At 30.5% G+C, this 19,597-nt stretch overlaps 1 pseudogene; it reads right to left on the bottom strand.

The window, feature by feature from the left end:
* Positions 1–18,666: 18,666 nt before the first annotated feature.
* LOC129305478 (xyloglucan endotransglucosylase/hydrolase 2-like) overlaps positions 18,667–19,597 on the bottom strand; it is a 53,486-nt pseudogene continuing 52,555 nt past the window's right edge.

Raw genomic sequence — 19,597 nt, 5'->3', positions numbered from 1 at the left:
ATTTATATCAGTTAAAAATCATATGTTGTCAAGACTCAAATGATTATTTATTGATTTAAATTAGTCTTTTATCAACAAGTATATATTTAACTAAGAACAGTTTATTCGAGTTTATTTTCCATTCGAGGTTTAATAACAATTGACCCTTGACTAATATAAATTTCCTTCAATAGTCCTTGATTGTTATTTTCCCTTTAATTGATGGATTCAATATATCAATTAACGAGCCTAACATCAATTAAACTAACTAACGCCTCTTAGACAGCCAAATAAGCAACTAAAACTAAATAGAATACTCCCTCCATTTAAAAATATAAAGCATTTTTTGAAGAGTTTGATGTTCAAAAATATGAGACATTTTTAGTCTTTTGAGGTATAATAATTGCTTTTTTTTAAAGTATTCCTATTGATAATGACTTTATATTTATTGTAAAGTGTTTCATAGGGATAAATATGAAAAGATAGGGTTAGTTTGAAAGTAAATAACTACTTTATTAAGGGATAAAATTCAGTTAAAAATGCCTTACATTTTTTAACAGAGGGAGTATAGTTTTACCTCTTGATATTTTTATTTTGTTACATTAATTCTCAATTCAAATTTATTTTAATAGTACTGGCAACAATCAAAGTGTTAGTTTTTAATTACCAACGTGAGTATTAATGAGTTGGGTCTAACTTAGGGCTGCACAAGACTAGAGTTTAGCTTAACCCAAATTCTAGTCTCTTTTATGAAAAAGTCTGGGTTAGGCAACCCATAGTTTAGTTTGATCCAATTATAACCTAAAGATTAACAAGACCAGATTTGACCCATAAGACTGAAAAAAATGGTCCTAATAGTACAATACTCACTTATCTTTTTGTTTTTTTTTTCCTTTTTTTATAAGAGGTAACAATTCATTTCAACATGACAAATTCATATTTGATGGTTATCTTCAATATGTTCAATATACTTAATGGTTATCTTCAAACAAGCATCAAATTCATAATTTTTTAAAAATTGAAATAAAAATAATTACTTGATATTTGTTTTGAAAAAGAACACCAAGTATGTCTGGAACATATTTGATAGCTATTTCAAAACATATATATCAAGTATGTAATACTTGATGATTATTATGAATTATTCCTCCAAAGCACTTTCCCTCTTCACACTTTTGCAACTTAAAAGTCATCCAAACATGCCAAACCAATTGAAACCCCTTTTTTGTCAACTAAATAGCCAAAATGCATGATTTTGCACTCAATTCATTGTGGGTTTTTTATTTTTGAACTCAATTGTGCTCTTGGTTTTGTTGCTTGTGGGTTGCCATTTCTCTATTTTCACACATATTCTCTTCTTCTCGAGGTTGGTTCTTACTTTCCTAATCATTAATCCTCATTTTGAGTTCATGAGGTTGTTCATTTTGATTTACATATGCAATGGGTTGTTTAGATGTTGATTATTTTGTGTTTTCATTGATGTTCTTCTTAAGAGTGTTTGACATTTCAAGTTTTGATGGTTCTTGTTCTATAATTGAAAGATTAATTTTAAGTTTTTTATTGCTTGAATTATCAATTTTTACATTGATATTGTTTGAATTGATCGAAAATTGGCTTATGTGTTTATAATTTTGAGTTTTTAAATTGATATATATAGTGTTTGTTGTGGATTATATGATTTTCATTAAAATTTGGCTTCTTATTGATTTTATTGTTATTGTTGTTGAATCATATATTGGCTAATTGTATAGTTTTTCTAAGGGCAAAAAGCCCAAGAAACATTCATTCTTAAGTCATTATACTAACATTTTTTTAAAATTGTTATTGGATATAACTTTATATGATTGTTTTTGTTAATGCTACTATTGTTGTCATTGGGATTAATAAAGAGAAGGCAAAAAGCTTGAGAAACTCTTTTCTAAGTCATTATGCTACCAAAATTATTTCAATGGCTAGCATTAAAAAATAGTTATTAGTTTTAAACAAGATTAAAGAAGGAATATGCAAACATATGATTAGTAAATTATTGACTGATTGATCCTTTGTAGCTAACTCTTCTAATATCTAGGAGTAGTCAAAGTCACCAATTACATTTTTCTCTTAATATTTTTAGGAATTATGGATAAAGAATGGATGTCTTCTAATCATTTATCCAAGGAATATTAGGATAGGGTGGTAGACTTCGTTAAGTTTACAGCTCTGCATGCAAGAGTACTTTACTAGAATTATTTGCCTGTGTTTAAAGTACAGCCTTATGAAGAAGGTTAGTGCAAATACTTGTGAAGAACACTAGTAAATAAAGGGATGGATCAAAGTTTCAAGTATTGGATAATGTATGATGAGACAAGGGATAATATTAGTTATAGCCAAGAGTATAGTGAAAGTTGTGCATCATCTCCTGATAATTTTGACACATGTATACTTGAGGAAGATTATTTCAAACAGTTGGCCAAAGCAATTGAAAAGGACATCAAGGATTATCCAAAAATGATTGAGAAGTTGAAAAGTGATGCAAAGACATCAGTATACACTGGTTATAGTGCATCAAAGTTGTTAGTAGTATTAAAATTGTACAACATATAAGCAAAACGTGGATGGAGTGATGCGAGCTTCGCTAAGTTGCTTGGCTATTTGAAACTAGAATTACTTCCTATGAAAAATGAGCTTTCTTGCCAAACATATGGCATAAAACAAGTGATGCAATCAATTGGCATAGGTTATGAAAAGATACATGCATTCCCTAATGATTGCCTTTCATTTTGAAATGAATATGCAGCATTATCTAGGCGTCCAAAGTGCAATGCCTCATGCTACAAGCAAAAAAGATCGAGTCTAACAAAGGCATTATGGTATTTTCTAAGTGTTCTTAGATTTAGACACATATAACGGTGAAGAAGTTGTGAAAAGCTTTACATGGCATGCAGATAAAGGATTAAAGATAGCATGCTTCATCATCTAGTTGATTCTCCACAAAGAAAAAAGATTTATTATGAGTGCCTTTAATTTAGGGAAGAAAGTAGGAACCTATGCCTTGCTTTATCTACTGACGAGATGAATCCACATAAGCTTCAAAGCAATAGCCATAGCACATGGCCAATCATTTTAGTGATTTATAACCTTCCCCCATGACTTTACATGGCATAAGTACATGATATGATCCATGTTAATTGTGGGACTCAAGCAACTTGAGAATGACTTAGATATTTATTTGGTTCCTCTAATTGATGACTTGACGATCATGTGGGAGTCAGGTGTAAAGGTATATAATGTATACAAGAACAAAGATTCAATTTGAGAGCTATGCTTACAACCAATAACTTTCTTACATATGGTAATCTATCAGGTATAATATTAAATGATAACTTGGATAACATATGTATGAAGAGGGAACACATTTTATGGGGCTGCAACATGAGATGAAAAATCTTTATCTCAAGCATCATAGGTTTTTACATGGAGAACATCATTATTGGTGGTTGAGAGAAGCCTTCAATGGAAATTCAAAAGAAGGCAAGCCACCTTTACCATTAACAAGTGATGAGCTATTTGAGAAGATCAAGGATTTAAAGATTTAATTAAGCAAATCTTTTGCAAGGCACCTTAGGACAAGCAAATAGAAGAAGAGATTTATTTCCTTTAAATACCTTTATTAAATCACCTTCGATGTTTGGCATTTTTTTGATGTTATAAATATTGAGAAAAATGTATGTAAGAGTCTCATTGGCACTTTACTCCAAGTGTCAAAAAAAAACAAGAGATAGCACAAAGGTAATGTTAGACATGATTTTTTTAGGAATAAGGAAAGAATTGGCGCCCTAAGATAAAGGGAACCATACTTTTCTCCCTCTGATAGCTCATACACTATCTAAGAAAAAGAAAAATATACTTTGTGAGTTCCTTAATGTGGTTAAAGTTCCTTTGGGCTACACTTCAAATATTAGAAATCTTATATCAATGAAAGATCTAAAGTTGAAAGGCTTAAAGTGTCACAATTATAATATTTTGATAGAGAATTTCATTTTGGTGCCTATACATGCAATTTCACCCCCTAATGTAAAATCTCCAAGTAAATAAGTAAAGTGACCTTTACTAATATACTCTTAATTTCAAAATCAAAGTAATCAAGGGACTAATTCCAAAAAGACTATGAAGTTTTTAAAATTGCAAAAGTGAGATCCTAAATTTTCACTATTAAAAACATTGATACACTTCTATTATACATAAATTAGAGCTAAAAACATATACAGAAGCATAAGATATCTTTTTGTGACAAAGTATTTGCAAAAGAGGTTGAAAAATATTGTTTTCAACAAAATAGCATAGGTTTATTGTGGCACATTGCCTTTGTGCCATATGCCATGGTATATTACATGAATTTGACAACATCTTTGTTGTCATAAGACAAATCTAAGGATAAACTTTTCACATGCCCCATTTCATGTCCCATTTCTTCATCCAATGTCTGATTGAGGTGATTTAGATATCTGCAAAGAACTTTATCCTAAATTTAACTAATGGCACTAATTTCACACTAACTCATTTTTAATCAAAAGTTGGACACCCATTTCAAATCTCTTTTTTCACAACAATATACAACTTGGGTGCCTAAATCACAATTCAAGTAACAAAAACCTACATCAACCCTTGATCACACTCAAAGGGCTGTAACAGCCTTGTGCAACACATCACAGCTAACCAATCACACAAATATCCATTTTTCAAATGCTCAACCCCTTAATCACAAAAACCATGAGGGAGAAGCCTAATTCTCATAAACCCACATATAAATCATATTCAACCCAAGGCATAAAATACACATTTCAAATCAACTCATGATTAGTATAAATAGAGAAAAATCATATGTAATCCTAATTGGCAAATCATCAGTTCAAATACACATAAATATAACTATGAGGCCTACTAGTAGGATTTTCTTTGAATCCTAAGCTTTTAGTTGTTTTTCCTAATCCTAATCCAATGAGCTAGCCCCTATAATATTGAAGAATGAGGGGTGAGTACAACCACTCAATAATCAAGGTTAATCTACTTTATACAATTACATATCAATTAACTATAGATAGAAATGGCAATCATATGATCTTTTCATAAATATTAATACATTTTTCAAAAAGGTTGTCATGACTACAATACTAACAACTATGTGACCGAGCACAAACATATAGCATCTCAACACATATAATCAATAATGCACATATGAGGTCACAATAATAACAACCATATATCCCTAACAAATCACGCCAGACCACAATAATAGCAAATGAAATGCATGATCAATACCAAACTTATATGCTCTTGATACCTCTGACATGAAATTGATGGTTATTTAGTGGCTACGTCTATAAACTCTGACTAACCTAGCCTTTTACTCATGAGGAACTACTTCGTCAATGCTACTTTAATTAATTGTGATCCATGGTTTCCCTTAATACTAACAACCATAGGGTGTTATAACCCTAACTATCCTCCTTATGAACTGGTAAAGACTAGTTAGGTTTAAATCTTGTGAAGAGCAAGTGGAACAGTCCCTAATAAAAAATTGGACAATAGCTACTTCCCAATTTCAATGGTTGGTACGGAGCCTAGCTTTCAATTCCAACGATAAGCTAACATTACCATGTGGATTTATCACATCTACTTCTCTCCCTATAAAAGAACTTCCGTCATAAATGATCATGCCATGCACATCAACATATAGTATGCAAACTCAAATTATTTCTAGCATGTTAGTTCATTTTTGTCACATGCTCAACACTATCATGACATATCCAAACAACATACATAACTCCATTCTCAATCTCATTTTCTTTTGATATGCATAAGCATAGAAACACATCTTTTCATCATCTTACAAACATTGATTGATACATATCACAAAAAATTGCCAAATTTTGCATCAAATGTAATTTTACAAATATTGATAAATTTCTAATCATTTCCTATAATATATAATTAATTAATACATAAAAGCATAAATTAAATTCCCCCCAATTACCTAAAATTTTAAAAGGTCAAAGGTTTACCCTTAAAATACAAACTTTCAAAGCTCCAATTAGCTCTAATGGTGCTAAATTTAGTTAATCTACAAGTTAACCACAAGAATAATCACTATTATCCTTATTTGGATAAATTCCAACACTTTACTCAACCTTCCTAACTCATGTAAAATACAATCTCCCACTTTTCAACATACCTATTAGGTTCACTAAGTTTCTATAGCCCACATTATCATTATTAAGCTATTAAACCACCATTAATGACTTTAAACCAACTCCAACCACCTCTATTAATGAAATTTTTGGCCATTAATGACTCACACTAACCAAACGCTTATAAAATCATTAATATTAGGTTTAAATAACTTAAACTACTCTCATTAACTCTATCTAAGTTAATGGGTTAGACCCATAACTCATATGGATTGAAAATCCCTTCCTAACTCAAACCCTAACTTAAATCTTCATGAAAATGGAAGAGAAAGGGAAGAGGAAGCTTGGTACATTACCTTAGGTGTTCTCTAGTCCCAAATTGCTTCCAATCCCTCTAAGTATCTAGCTTTAATAAAGCTTCTAATGCCTACTTTGTGCCCCCTTTAGTTTCATTCTATTTCTATACTAGATTCGTGACTAATTCTTTCTGATTTTTGACCATACACCATCATGCACGCACCATATACTAGAGTGTATATACCATATGCCATGATATATGGCATAGAAAAGTCTCACCTTTGTTGATGATCATAAGTGAATAGCGATGAATGCATTGCACATTATGGTGTGTGGCATATAACTACTCCCTTCAGATTTTCTCCCTCTTTGATGCCTGGATGACCAAATTTCACTTCATACCTAAATTTAGGGTTTAAATAACAACCAAATACACTTATTTGACCTCCCAGCCACATACCATACTAATTTACTCAATTACTCTCTTTTTCTTAACTTAATTTAGTTCTTTAATTTTCAAGACGTTATACCTAAAGTACAAGGGACGATTACTATGTTATGTTTATTTTTCAAATCTATTTGTAGTAAAGTGATTAACTCATATAAGTTTCTAATGTTACAAACCTAAATTGTATTAACACTATGTGAACTTGTGATGTATTTTCCACCATCATTCTTTGATATTATGATCCCTCTAACTATTCACTTGTTTAAGGAGGTTCAATTGTCTATGTCTGCTCATTTAAGGTAGATGTATCTAATTAAGCATTACATGATGGTTTTGAAAAGCTATGTGAAAAATCAAAGTTGATCAGAGGGTTGCATTGTTGAAAGATATATTTGTAAAGAGGCTGTTGACTTTTATATTGAGTACTTGAGCCATGTTAACTTTATTGAGTTTCTAAAGTCTTGACATATGGGTAGAGCAAGTGGAGAGGGGATAATAAGAAATAAAGTTGTTACCATCTCATGTTTACAATGAGAGCAACCCTACCTATATGCATTGTACAACATCAAAGAGGTTGAAGAGTATATGGACAAGTATATGGTAAAACTTAAGAGTGATAACCTCAATAGATCAGAAATTTAGTATGTTAGAAAACACAATAAATATTTTATTGGATGGTTTAAGGAGAACATTCTTCAAATTTAAATGTGGATTCCAATTCAATTTTTGAAAAATTGAGATAGTTGGCTAATGGTCCAACCAAACAAGTCATTTCTTACATTGCTTACTTTGTCAATGTGTGTACATTTTACGCAAGGGAGTAGGATGATAAGAACATGATGCAAAATAGTGGTGTAACTCTTGTAGCTCATTCCATGTATATTTCTAGTGCTAAGAATAAAAATCTTATCTATGCAAACATCTCATACTTTAGTGTAATTGAGTACATTTGATGATCAATTTGGATTTGTATAAGTAAATTTGAGCAAGGAAGGTTATAAAGATGAGCCTTTCATTTTGGTGTAACAAGCTAAATAAGTGTTCTCTATCCTTAACCCTTCTAATAAGAGATGGTCTATTCTTCTGTTAAACAAAAAAGTAAATGAAGATGTAGCAGTTGATATGACCTATTTCAAGGGACATCAAATCAAAGTAAGGTTACTGCAAATGATGCTCTATATATGAGAAATGATCACAATAAAGATATTTGGATTTCAAAGATGGATAAATTATTGTAACATGAGAAGAAAATATTTCAAGGAGGAGGAAGTGAAAAATAAAAGTTAAGGAAATGAAAAAGAGCAACTTGAACATGTAAACTTTAAATTAATTTTTATTTTTATTTAAGTTGATTAATGTTTGTGTTAGAATTGTGGCATTTTTGTTTAGGTTGATCAATGTTTAAATTAATTGTGTCATTTTTGTTTAAGTTGATTGATATTTGAATTAACCGTATCATTTTTGTTTAAGTTGATCAATGTGTGAATTACTTGTGTCATTTTTATTTAAGTTGATTAATATTGTTTAAATTAATTGTGTCATATTTTTAAGTTGATTAATGTTTGAATTAATTGTGTTCTTTTTGTTTAAGTTGATTAATCTTTGAATTAATTGTGTTACAGATAAATGGCTTCTAATTTTGAGTCTACTAAAATTCCTCCATCAGATCCTACTACAAATTCTATTATTGCTTTATCCTCACAAAAAAAAAACTATAGCAAGAATATAATAACATTCAGTAGGGCCTAACAATAATGGAAGAGGTTACAAAAATAAGAGCTGCAAACAAAAAAGAAATAGTTGTGCCATGGAACAAGAAAGGGCAAGCGATCAAATCTTGAAAATTCATAATTTATAACGAGGTGGTGTAAAAGACTATTTTGCCTATTACAATAAGTTCATGGCTCAAAGTCAGTCATGCCATAAAGGACACTGTTTGGGAGACCGTGGCTTTAAGTTGCATTTTAATAAGTTATATTTTATTATAGTTTTATTTTTAAATTGATGCACCTAACATGTTTATTTTATTTTGCAATCAATATTTGAAATAGATGCAAGAAGGATTTTGTCCTTCAAAAGGCAAGGAGGGTACTACAGTCTTGCAAACATTTCATCACATAAAAATACTTGAAACGTCTTGATGCTAAATTTGTAACTTGAATTCCTCCCTGTTACAACCTTTAGTAAAACAAGAGGATTAAATGCTTTTATTGCCTCATAGCATGAAAAGGAATTCTAGTTATTTGTGTTTCTTAAATTTAAATTTTGGTGCATTTTATTGATTGTAGATGTATGTACTAATAGGAATTTTTTTATTTGCTAAGGAACTGAGCACTCTAAATAAAGAGAGAGTGGCCAAAAATAAATATCCTTATAGAGCAAGGAGGTTGGGGTATCCAAGTGTGGAGCAAAAACAACTAGAGAAAGAGGGATAAGATATTATCATATCCAACCAAAGACTCAGGGCATTGGTATAAACAAATAAAGATGAAATTATTGACAACCCTTGTGTGAAGGAAGTTATTGAAAAAATTATAATTATTATTATTATTTATTTACTTTGCATAGGATTTCACTCTCAAGAAGTCTCACAAGGCAAGCTTCCTAAGTGCGAAGATATCATGGCCAGGGCATCAGGGGAACCTTGATCACCTTGGTCATGTCAGGGATGTTAGCTTCAGTATCATGAAGAAGCAATACTTTAGCAAGATTAAGAAGTTAACTTTGACTTCTTCATCTGAGGTCCAAGAGCCGAGAGAAAAGCATGCCATTATGAAATAATAGCTAGAAGTCGAGGTGATGATAATTGACATGCTACTAAAGGGATAGACCCCTAGGAGGATTTTCACTGAGGTTTGCCTTAGAGGAAAAAGATAGATGTGTAGTTCCTTTAGACAAAATACCTTAGGCAATATGTTTTATCTTTTAAATTTATCTAAATATTTTTTTAATCTTAGAAACTAACATTGTTTATTTAGGGAAAGAATGATTGCAACTATTTAGCAAATGATTCTTGATGCAAAGTAATTGATGAGGACACAATCCATAACCTTCCTGTAACGCTCGATTGTGTGAAGGTTTCTTTGCTTGTTGCAATCAATGCCAAGTATCTATTGCCTTATCCTTAGATAAAGCACAGATGCGTTGGGAAGCTTCATTGCATGGCTAACTACCTTGTAACAATACGACCATTAAAGTCGCCAAAGGGCCCAAAGCTAGCAAAGAACCTATTGCTGGCAAAAAAGGTATATATAATTCAAATAATTATTTAGAATCTTTTAATAAACATGTCTAACTTTTGTATAGTTGAGGGGGAAAGCCAACTTGAAGGGTAAGGAGTCAAACCATATCAAAGAATCAACCTTGATTTTGCAATATCCAATGCCAGTGCCTGTTATAGGCAATATGGCTCTTTTGAGACTTATACTTTAGCTACAGGATGATTCATCAAGTGTCAATTAGGAATATCATTAGTTTGATGATGGGCTATTCAACAAAATGTCGTTTGAATCCATCTCTAATGAAAGCCTCAACCATAATATGACAACTACTAGTTTGATAAGCTTATACTTGAGGTAATTCTTTAATATTGCTAACCTAATTAATTGAATTACATATATGTGTGCACGAGTGCATATTAGCTTGTTTATTCTTTCACCAACGCTAAGTCACCTTTATACCTCATTCATGGTTCCTGATGGCCTCAAGTCGAGGTTCAAGCTAGTTAATCCTTATGATGTCTCTCCCTACAATGACATTACTAAAGAAGCTCTTGAAAATTAAGCAAGAACGCTTTAGAATCAATTTTAGGAAAGGAAAGTAAATAAGGATACTTTATTTCTCATTCCTTATTGACAAGGGTGAGTTGCTAACACTTATTATGAGTAAATGTTTTTTTATATTTACTTGTTTGCTAACACTTACTATTTCTTCTTAGAGAGTATTGGGTGCTTACAGTGGTTAATCAAGTTTCTCAAAAAATATGATATTTCAATATTCCTTATGGAGAACCAAGCTATAGGGAAGATATGGTTGTATTTTTTAACAAGTTGATTTTTTTTTTCACTTGTTATTCCTTTTTATTTTCATACATATATATTTCTCAAATTTGATACTTCTTTCTTAAAGCTATGGTATTGTATCGTCTAGCATGAAGGCATTCTACTCTTCTAAGAAATGGATCACTGTTAAGGTATTTATTTAATTGGCTAAGTTTTTAATCAAGAAACCATGACATGTTATATATAATTTCATTGATATGTGATTTTTGTTACAATGTCCACTATAGTCAGATTAGAGCAATGACTATGATTATTGCCTAACGAAATTCATGAAGAACATTATCACCAATGCCCATACCACATTATTTAACAAGGTATTTATTAAATTTAATTACACTTCAATTATTAATTTTAACCAACTTTAAATAGCTAGTTATTAACTTGAATTTATTGTAACTATTTACTTACATTACTTCAAGGAGGTCTACTGCATTTGTTATATAGGTTCACATCTAGATGAAATCCTTGAACAGGTGGCCCAGGTTGTGTTCAATATGTGGGTAGCGGTAGTGTTTAGGCTGGCCTAATAGTTTAGGTATATAAATTTTATACATTATATTTTTTTATTAATTTTTATGCCTTAAGCCACTTAGTTTTAAAATTTAGTTTGCTAGTTAGCTATTAAATTTTTTACGGTTTAGGGCTAAAGGTATAAGAATTTTAATGTACTTAAATAGTAATTTTAGTAAAAACATTCATTGCATTATTTTTTTATTGTTGGCTAGCTTTTTTATTTTTTATTAAAAAAATATTATAAAATATTTGAAATAACCATCAAGTATTTGATTATAGAAACAAATTTGTGAGCATATACTTGATGGTTATTTTAAATAACTATCAAGTAGGCCCCCAATACTTGACTATTCTTAACCGTCAAATAAGGGTTACTATAATATATGTCGCACCCATACTTGATCATTTTTAACCATCAAGCATTAATAAAAATAACTATCAAGTATTGGAGTATTTTGTGATGGTGATACTTCTTATATTTTAGAGGGAAAATGATAATAAAATCTTATTGAAATATATAAATGACAATCAAATCCTTCAAAATGCTATATATAATTCCTATGAAGTCCTAGGCTAACTTTCTAGCATTATGATTTTCGGTTAAATAACTAAATTGCCCTTCATTTGAAATACAAATAATGGCTTTAGCTCCATTTTTTCGATCACAATTTTTGTTTAAACAATCACAACTTTAATTTTATGAATCATAAAAATTATATTGAATACGAAATCACACTTTTTTAGGTGAAATTTCTTTTATTATTGAAGTCCAAAATCTTAAAAAAAAAAATCAATCATAACTTTTGTTTGAACAATCACAACTTTTATCAAACGAATCACAAGAATTAAACAAGAAATCACAATTTCTCATGTGAAATTTCTTTTATTAATGAAGTCTAAGTTATGAAAATAACTAGTTTCAATTTTTATTTAAATAATTTCAATTTTTATTATGTGAATTGCATGAATTAAATAAAAAATCAAAAATTTCCATTTGAACCCCATTATTTTTTTATTTTAAAAAGGATACAATTTATTCATTTAACCTAAAATTATTAATATCAGAAAGATACCTAGGGAATTCAGAAAAATTATAACATTTCAAAAGACTTGATCATTATTTATATATTTGGTGGTTTTATTGTCATTTTCTTTATATTATACCTATATAAAATAAGTCTTAGTTTTAAATTTTATTTCATCATAAAAATTTCAAATCCCATTATTGTAGGTGGACTTGTTTTTATATAGATATAGATATATAGATACAAAAAAAAAGGGCATTTTTATGCTAAAAATATGAAAATAATAGTCAATCTAGTTTTGAATTAACCAGTAAAATAATTAAAATATTACAAATTCAAATATCACAACGCCCAATACCTTATAAGTTGCAAATAAAGAAGCAGGTTGTGTTTATATATATTTATATATGGATGCACATATATAGACACAGAACACTTACTGGGATAACATCCTATATAGGGAAAAATTATTTATAAAAAAATAAAAAAATTTACTTCGAGCCCTTCTAATTAGTGTTTTAAATTTCACTTTCATAATTAGTTGGTTTCCGATTAATCCCTTAACTTCACCTTTGATTTTATTTTCATGCCCTGAATTGATTTAGCTACAATATCCGAATAATCCTTAGAAAGGATAATAATCAAATGATTTGTTTTTCAGAATGTCACATGAATAAATAACAATAAAGAAATGGTGATTAACTGATTTATTTTTATATAATATTGACATCGATGATTAATTAAGTTCCAGTAAAATTTAATTCCTATCATTTTTATTGTAATTTAAGTAAGAATATTTTACTGACAAGCTAGTAAATGTTTTTGATATTTTAATATCATTAAGGAATAAGTCATTAATTATTTCCGCCACACAAAATACAAAAGAATCAGGAGAAACCATCACCATATCATCATATAATAAATCAATGGCTCTAATTTATATAAAATAAAATACGGATCAAAAGTGAAACAAATGTAAAACTAATGAATCAATTTAGATCAGATGAAACTTAAAGTAAATTTAAAATTTAAGCAAAACCAAAAGACGAAAATAAAACCGCAAATAGAATTAAGGAACACAAATAAAATTTTCTCCCAGAGTCCCAGTAACATTAAATCCAATATAATATTTTAAATTTAAATCACACTTATTAAAAAAACCAATAAAAGGAAAAATAAAAATTAAGGACTGCCTAAGAACATTAATCCCAATTGGGGACCATAAAATATAGAAATCCCAATTGGGATTTAAAAAATTGTAAATTACCTGAAATGCCCTGAGAGAAAAATATACCCGCACACAATGTAGCCCTATTTGCTTTGTTTCGGCATCTCCTTCATGTTACTTTCGTTCTCATTCATTCTTGTTCTTTGTCATTCCTCATCATGTTCACATTAGCTCTAATGTTGCATTAATCATTGGTGACAGGTTTGCTCTAGTGTTAGTCCCCATATTTCCATCGCACCCTCTGATGTTGTTCAATCACATTTATGCCATAACTCCAACTACCATTGCTCACATTTGGGGTCTCTTGTACTTTGCACAACTGCAAAGGTGAGGATTTTTAGCTATAAAGTTTGAAACTTGTAGTATATTGTGGTTTTCAATTTTAATGAGTGTAGGAAGAACTTTGCCACCAAGAAATCTCAACTTAAAAAGGCAAAGTTGGACTCATGCAGGTCAAGGAACCTCCCATTTAGGATATGATGCTTTTGGATATTGTTTGTTTGTGGTAGAAATTAGTAATTTGTCAAGCTAAAATTGGAATGGAAAATAGCATTTGCTCATTTTCTCAATTCAAAGTTTTGGGTTCTTTGCATTATTTTGCCCCATTAGGTTTACCATATATATGTCTTGGAGGACATTTCTCATTTCAGAGACATTCTTGAAGAGAAATGAGACCCTTGTATTTCTTTTGATTTAGCTTCCTTGAGTGGCTCGTAAATTTTGTTCCTTGGTTCTCACCTATGCACAATCATGTTCTAACACATCAATCTATTCCCTGTATCATTTATTATTTGGTGGATAGATGTATTTCACTATGTACTTGAGGATAATAACTCATATATTCATCACCATCATCATCTTTTAACTTTGCCTATGTTTTGTGGTTAGTTCCAAGTCTGAATAAAGGAGGATGGTTGTGTCAGGTTTATAATAGTTAATATAAAACTATCAAATTTTATATGAATATAGATAATAGATACACTTTTATGTACTTTTGCTAGCACTTGATTGTTGCTCTTAAGCAATACGCTTTATTTGTAAATGAAGCAAAATTATGTCATGCAATTTATGTAAATATAATTGATTTTATCAAGTGTGATAAAGTTGGTTGATTGTTGATTTTATTATTTTCATGTGGCACTTTAATGGTCATTTCCTTATTTATCCCACATAACTTGTAGGTTTACAATCACAGGTTAGTTTTCCCTTATGATTTAATTTGAGTCTTTTTTAATGATGATAATCTTAATTTTCTTGTGTTCTTAGAGCTATGAATCATTATTGGATATTTGATCATGAAATGGGTTAAGTTTTATTTTCCTATAAAGGAATGATAATAATTTTTAATAGAGGTGAGCATATATTAGTTTGGTTAGATAATGAATTATTTAAGACTATAATAACTGAACGGGACACTTGAACATGGTCAATCTAAGAGGGATTGATATTAATGTATGTGTGTATATAGCTCTTGTGATTTCACTTGAACGTATCTATATAATATGCATGCCTAACATAAATTGATCGGAGTCTATGTAATAGATTGAACTATGATTAAGATTTTCCAAAGGAGGCAAGACATTTATATCTTTTATACAAAGAAATTCTATGAAGAAAATTCAGATTTGATGTAAGGTGTCTATACAAAAGTTCATTCAACATCAAAATGCACAAAATAAATAAAAATCATATGCATTTCAATTTCGAACCAATTAATATGCATATGTTTTCACCTCCTTTCAATCCCTACATTGGATTGGGATTCCTACATCTATTTTTGGTATGTCTAGTTTGTTTTCATATTAAGCAATGGCACACTTTTTTGTTTTGAAACTATGACTCTCTTTGCTTGATGGGTGGTCATCATGGGGGACATGCAATCAGTGGCAGTTCCAAAAAGGTATTGTTTTCATAATCTTCATAACGTAGCTCAATTAATTGAGGCATATTGATTTCCACCGGAATCGTTATGGAACTATAAATTTTTTCTTGTGCACATATGGTGTAGCATTCTTCAACATATGAATATACATTACCATAAACTAATTCTATTGCTGCACGTGCATGTGCACAAGGAATTCCTACCATCTCCTATTCTTAACAAGAGTATTCTAGTAATGTTAGATTCACTCTCAAGTCATTCTTTCCTACTTTTACTAGTATCATATTCACACTATAATGTTCAACCACCATAATTTCAAATCTCAATACATTGTCCCTTAACTTGGTTTCAACACGAGGTCTAACTCCATTTGATTAGTTTGCCATTTCTATCTTGCTGTTGTATAGCTTCCTCACTAATTTTGCTCTGTGCACGTTTATTAATGCACAAATATGATATTTTATTTTCTCCTTTTCATTAACCAATAATTGAAAGATTCAACATGATTTGTCATTATGTTGTATAATCTTTTACATCATAATCTTGCTAAGGCCTAACGTTCTATATTTCCATTTGTTTCGAACCATCTTGCCAACTATGGGGAGAAAACCATCAAATGACTCATAGCAACATAAAATTCTATTCCTAACCTTACATATGCAATATTATCTAACAACTTAAGTGCATCTTCCTTGATCTTCCTATCAATCCTTCGCATGCCTCTATTAATTTTGGTAAACTCGGAGCTGTAATTTTCTTTAACATGATGATAATGAAAAGCATGTCAATTACCATCAAATATTGCATATACTGCACCAATAATAGCACTATGCTGTCTGACACTATGGTCAATTAAACTTAGTGTGTGATCTCTCTCACATTTTTAAGAAACCAAGCCCAATTATCATATGTTTCTCCACCTATTATTGCATAAATCAAAGAAAATAAGTCATTGTTTGCATCAATTACAGAAGCTACTAGTAAAGTTCCCTTATATGGACTACTTAAATAACTGTTATCAATAAAAAAAATTGGACAAGTACCTTAGAGAAATCCTTTGATGCAGCATCCATATGCAATAAAAAGTCTATCAAATTATGTCAATGCAACCTAATTTACAACTTTGTTTGGGTTCGTCTCCTTCAATTTCTCACGAAGCCATGGGATCAACATGTATGATTTTTATGAAAGCCCATGTATTTCCTCCAATGCTCTATATTTTTCCCTTAAAGCTTGCTGATATGTGGGGTTCAACTCATACTCTTTGTAGAGGTCTTGTATAATCTCATTTGAAGTTTTCTCCAAATTCCCCTCATAACATCAATGATGATTAGTGATGTTAATCTTGAGCTAGTCTTTTGCTTTAATAGGAGGTTGTCTTGGGCAGAATGCATGTGTTCATTAGGAAATTTTTTCACACACAATATAGAGGTTGTCTTCCTAAGAGCATAAGCTAATATCTTTCATTTACAACCATTAATATTGCATTTGACAATCATCTTTTTAGGGTTTTTTTCTCACAAATACGTAACCAAATCTATGAACAAGGCTATATTTATATAGTGAATTTTTAAATAAATTGAATCTTTAAATGTCTAGCCAATACCCATAAAAAATCATTCCATTTTATTGAATTAACGTCAAGAAGTGGTGCAAGAGCATTTTGTATTGAACATGACAAAGAGAGTGATATACTTTCAAGCTCTTGCTTATAGGGAGATCTTGGCATTGACTATGGTAAGAAATCCTCCATCTTGGATTCAAAATTACTCATGAGTCAATATAAATGATGATTAAACTAATTAAAACATAAATAACTAAAAACAACAACTTACTCCATCGAATAATTCATTGCTCCATGTATTTCATTATCATTTCTCTCAATATACACATGTGTTGACTCATCATTATACTTTATCAAATCTTGTACTCCATCATCATCTAACAGATCTACGTATGTGTTTTTACTAAACTTCACTATAAAATTTTAAGTCAACTGTAATACTTTCAACTTTTATCACTAATGACACCATCTTCAATAGCTCTTCATGATTCATGCCTTCTCTAATCAATTTAGAAATTAATCTCCCACCTTCATAGGTTCTTCCTTGTGAATCTTTTACAAATGTCCTTCAACATTGAAAATGACAAAATACTTCTTTTGCTAAAGTACTTGCTATATGAGAAACAAACCTGGAACAACAAAAACAATATACAAATTTCTTACTTGACAATTATCTTTCCTATAATCCTAACTATTCCTACAATAATTCAACATCTATACTGCATTTTTAACATCAATTCACTTTTCATCACAGAATAGAAAAATTCAGCATCCATGATATATCTTTATTACTTTTCACTCAACTTTTTAATAGTATCGTTCTCAAAAATCATTTATTATGTGTGTCTATATATATAATCTATTATTATCAAGAAGATTACTTTTTTCCTAGCTATAAAAGAGATACAATGTAAGATAGAATTTATAAAGATATAAACATTCTTTTGTGTATGCATGACAGAGATGTAAAAGAGAGAGAAAGGAAATTATAGATTTTTCTTGTGTGCATGACAGAGGAGAAGATGTAAAAGAAACAATGCATGTAATTACTTATTACCAAAAGAGAAGTAGATGATGACACAGATGATAATCCACTCCATTAATTTTTTCCCACATTTTTCATGCACGAGAGCACATAAGAGTAGATTTTTTATGCCTAAAAACAAGAAAACAGAGAACACGAGATAAGCTATTTTGCTGTTACCTTTTGGTGTTTAATGAAGGGGCAATTTTGTCAACTTAGCTATGTTTTTTATCCCAATTAAGATCTTTAATTGGGATTTCTATATTTTCATTATTCTCAATTGGGATTAATGTCCTTCAAGGGTCCTTAATTGTGATTTTCCTAAAAACAACTAAGAGAAATAAACTAGAGGAGGGAAAGAAACCACAAGCTAATGAGTCCATAATAGCTTGACGATTGTAAAAGGTACTGCCTTTGTGCATTAACCTAGATATGAATTATAGGTAGGAATCATTTACAACCATGCACATCAATGACCTCAACAATATGAACATTCTAGATATTTGAAACATAAATGTGTTAAATTGTTTATCGTTCTTAAAGGAGCATAGAAACCAAAAGGCCTACATTTACATGGTCGACCTTGAGGAAACCTCTTGAGATCTTGACAATAGTTATAAACCATATAATACTTGCATACCCATCTAAGTAGATTTTCACCATTAGCGTTTAGAGTTTGGAGCTGCTTAGCATTGTTATTAGGAAGATTATTGATAGGAGTGACATTGAAGTTGCTAATGGAGGCAATGAAAGGAGCACAAAACTAGTTAGTTTTGTCAAGCCCTCCTTTGGTTGCCCACTAGTCTGCACTCCATAAATTGGCATATAGCTTCATTAGTTGCCTATTAGGGAAGGGAACAGCTATGGCTTCATAGTTCTTGTACATTTGTATTAGAATGTTGTCCATCAACACTATAAAAAAATGATTTTTGTCATTGTCAAAAGTCTAAAAGTTGCTATTAAAGGTTTTTAGCAGTAACTTTTCATCATCAAAGTGTTGCCGCCAAAAGTCTCATCGTTAACGGTTTTTGGTAGTGACAAACATAGTACTTTTGGCAGCGACTATGTTTGTCACCACCGAAAAGTTGCCACTAAAAACCTTTTGTTATAGCCAAAAGTCATTTTTAAAAAAAAAAATAAAAGCACCATCTCATGCCACATCAGCACCTTCTCATGCCATATCACTTGCCACGTATGCACCTCCTCATGCAACAACATGTACCACATCACCTTGCTATGTGTGCACCACATCATGCCATGTCACCTGACAACTTATGCCATGTCACACCATGTTGCCACCATGTGCCATGTCACATATTTATTATGAAATATACCCAAGTCAGGATTTAAGCCCATGACCTTCACCACCTAAGCCTTAAATCCTCTTTCTTTGTCAGTTGAATTGAAAT

Source organism: Prosopis cineraria, unplaced genomic scaffold (genome assembly GCF_029017545.1).
Source record: "Prosopis cineraria cultivar Desert tree isolate PC_DT_omini unplaced genomic scaffold, ASM2901754v1 PC3, whole genome shotgun sequence".
NCBI lineage: Eukaryota > Viridiplantae > Streptophyta > Magnoliopsida > Fabales > Fabaceae > Prosopis > Prosopis cineraria.
This window is presented reverse-complemented; position numbering and strand designations above follow the sequence as displayed.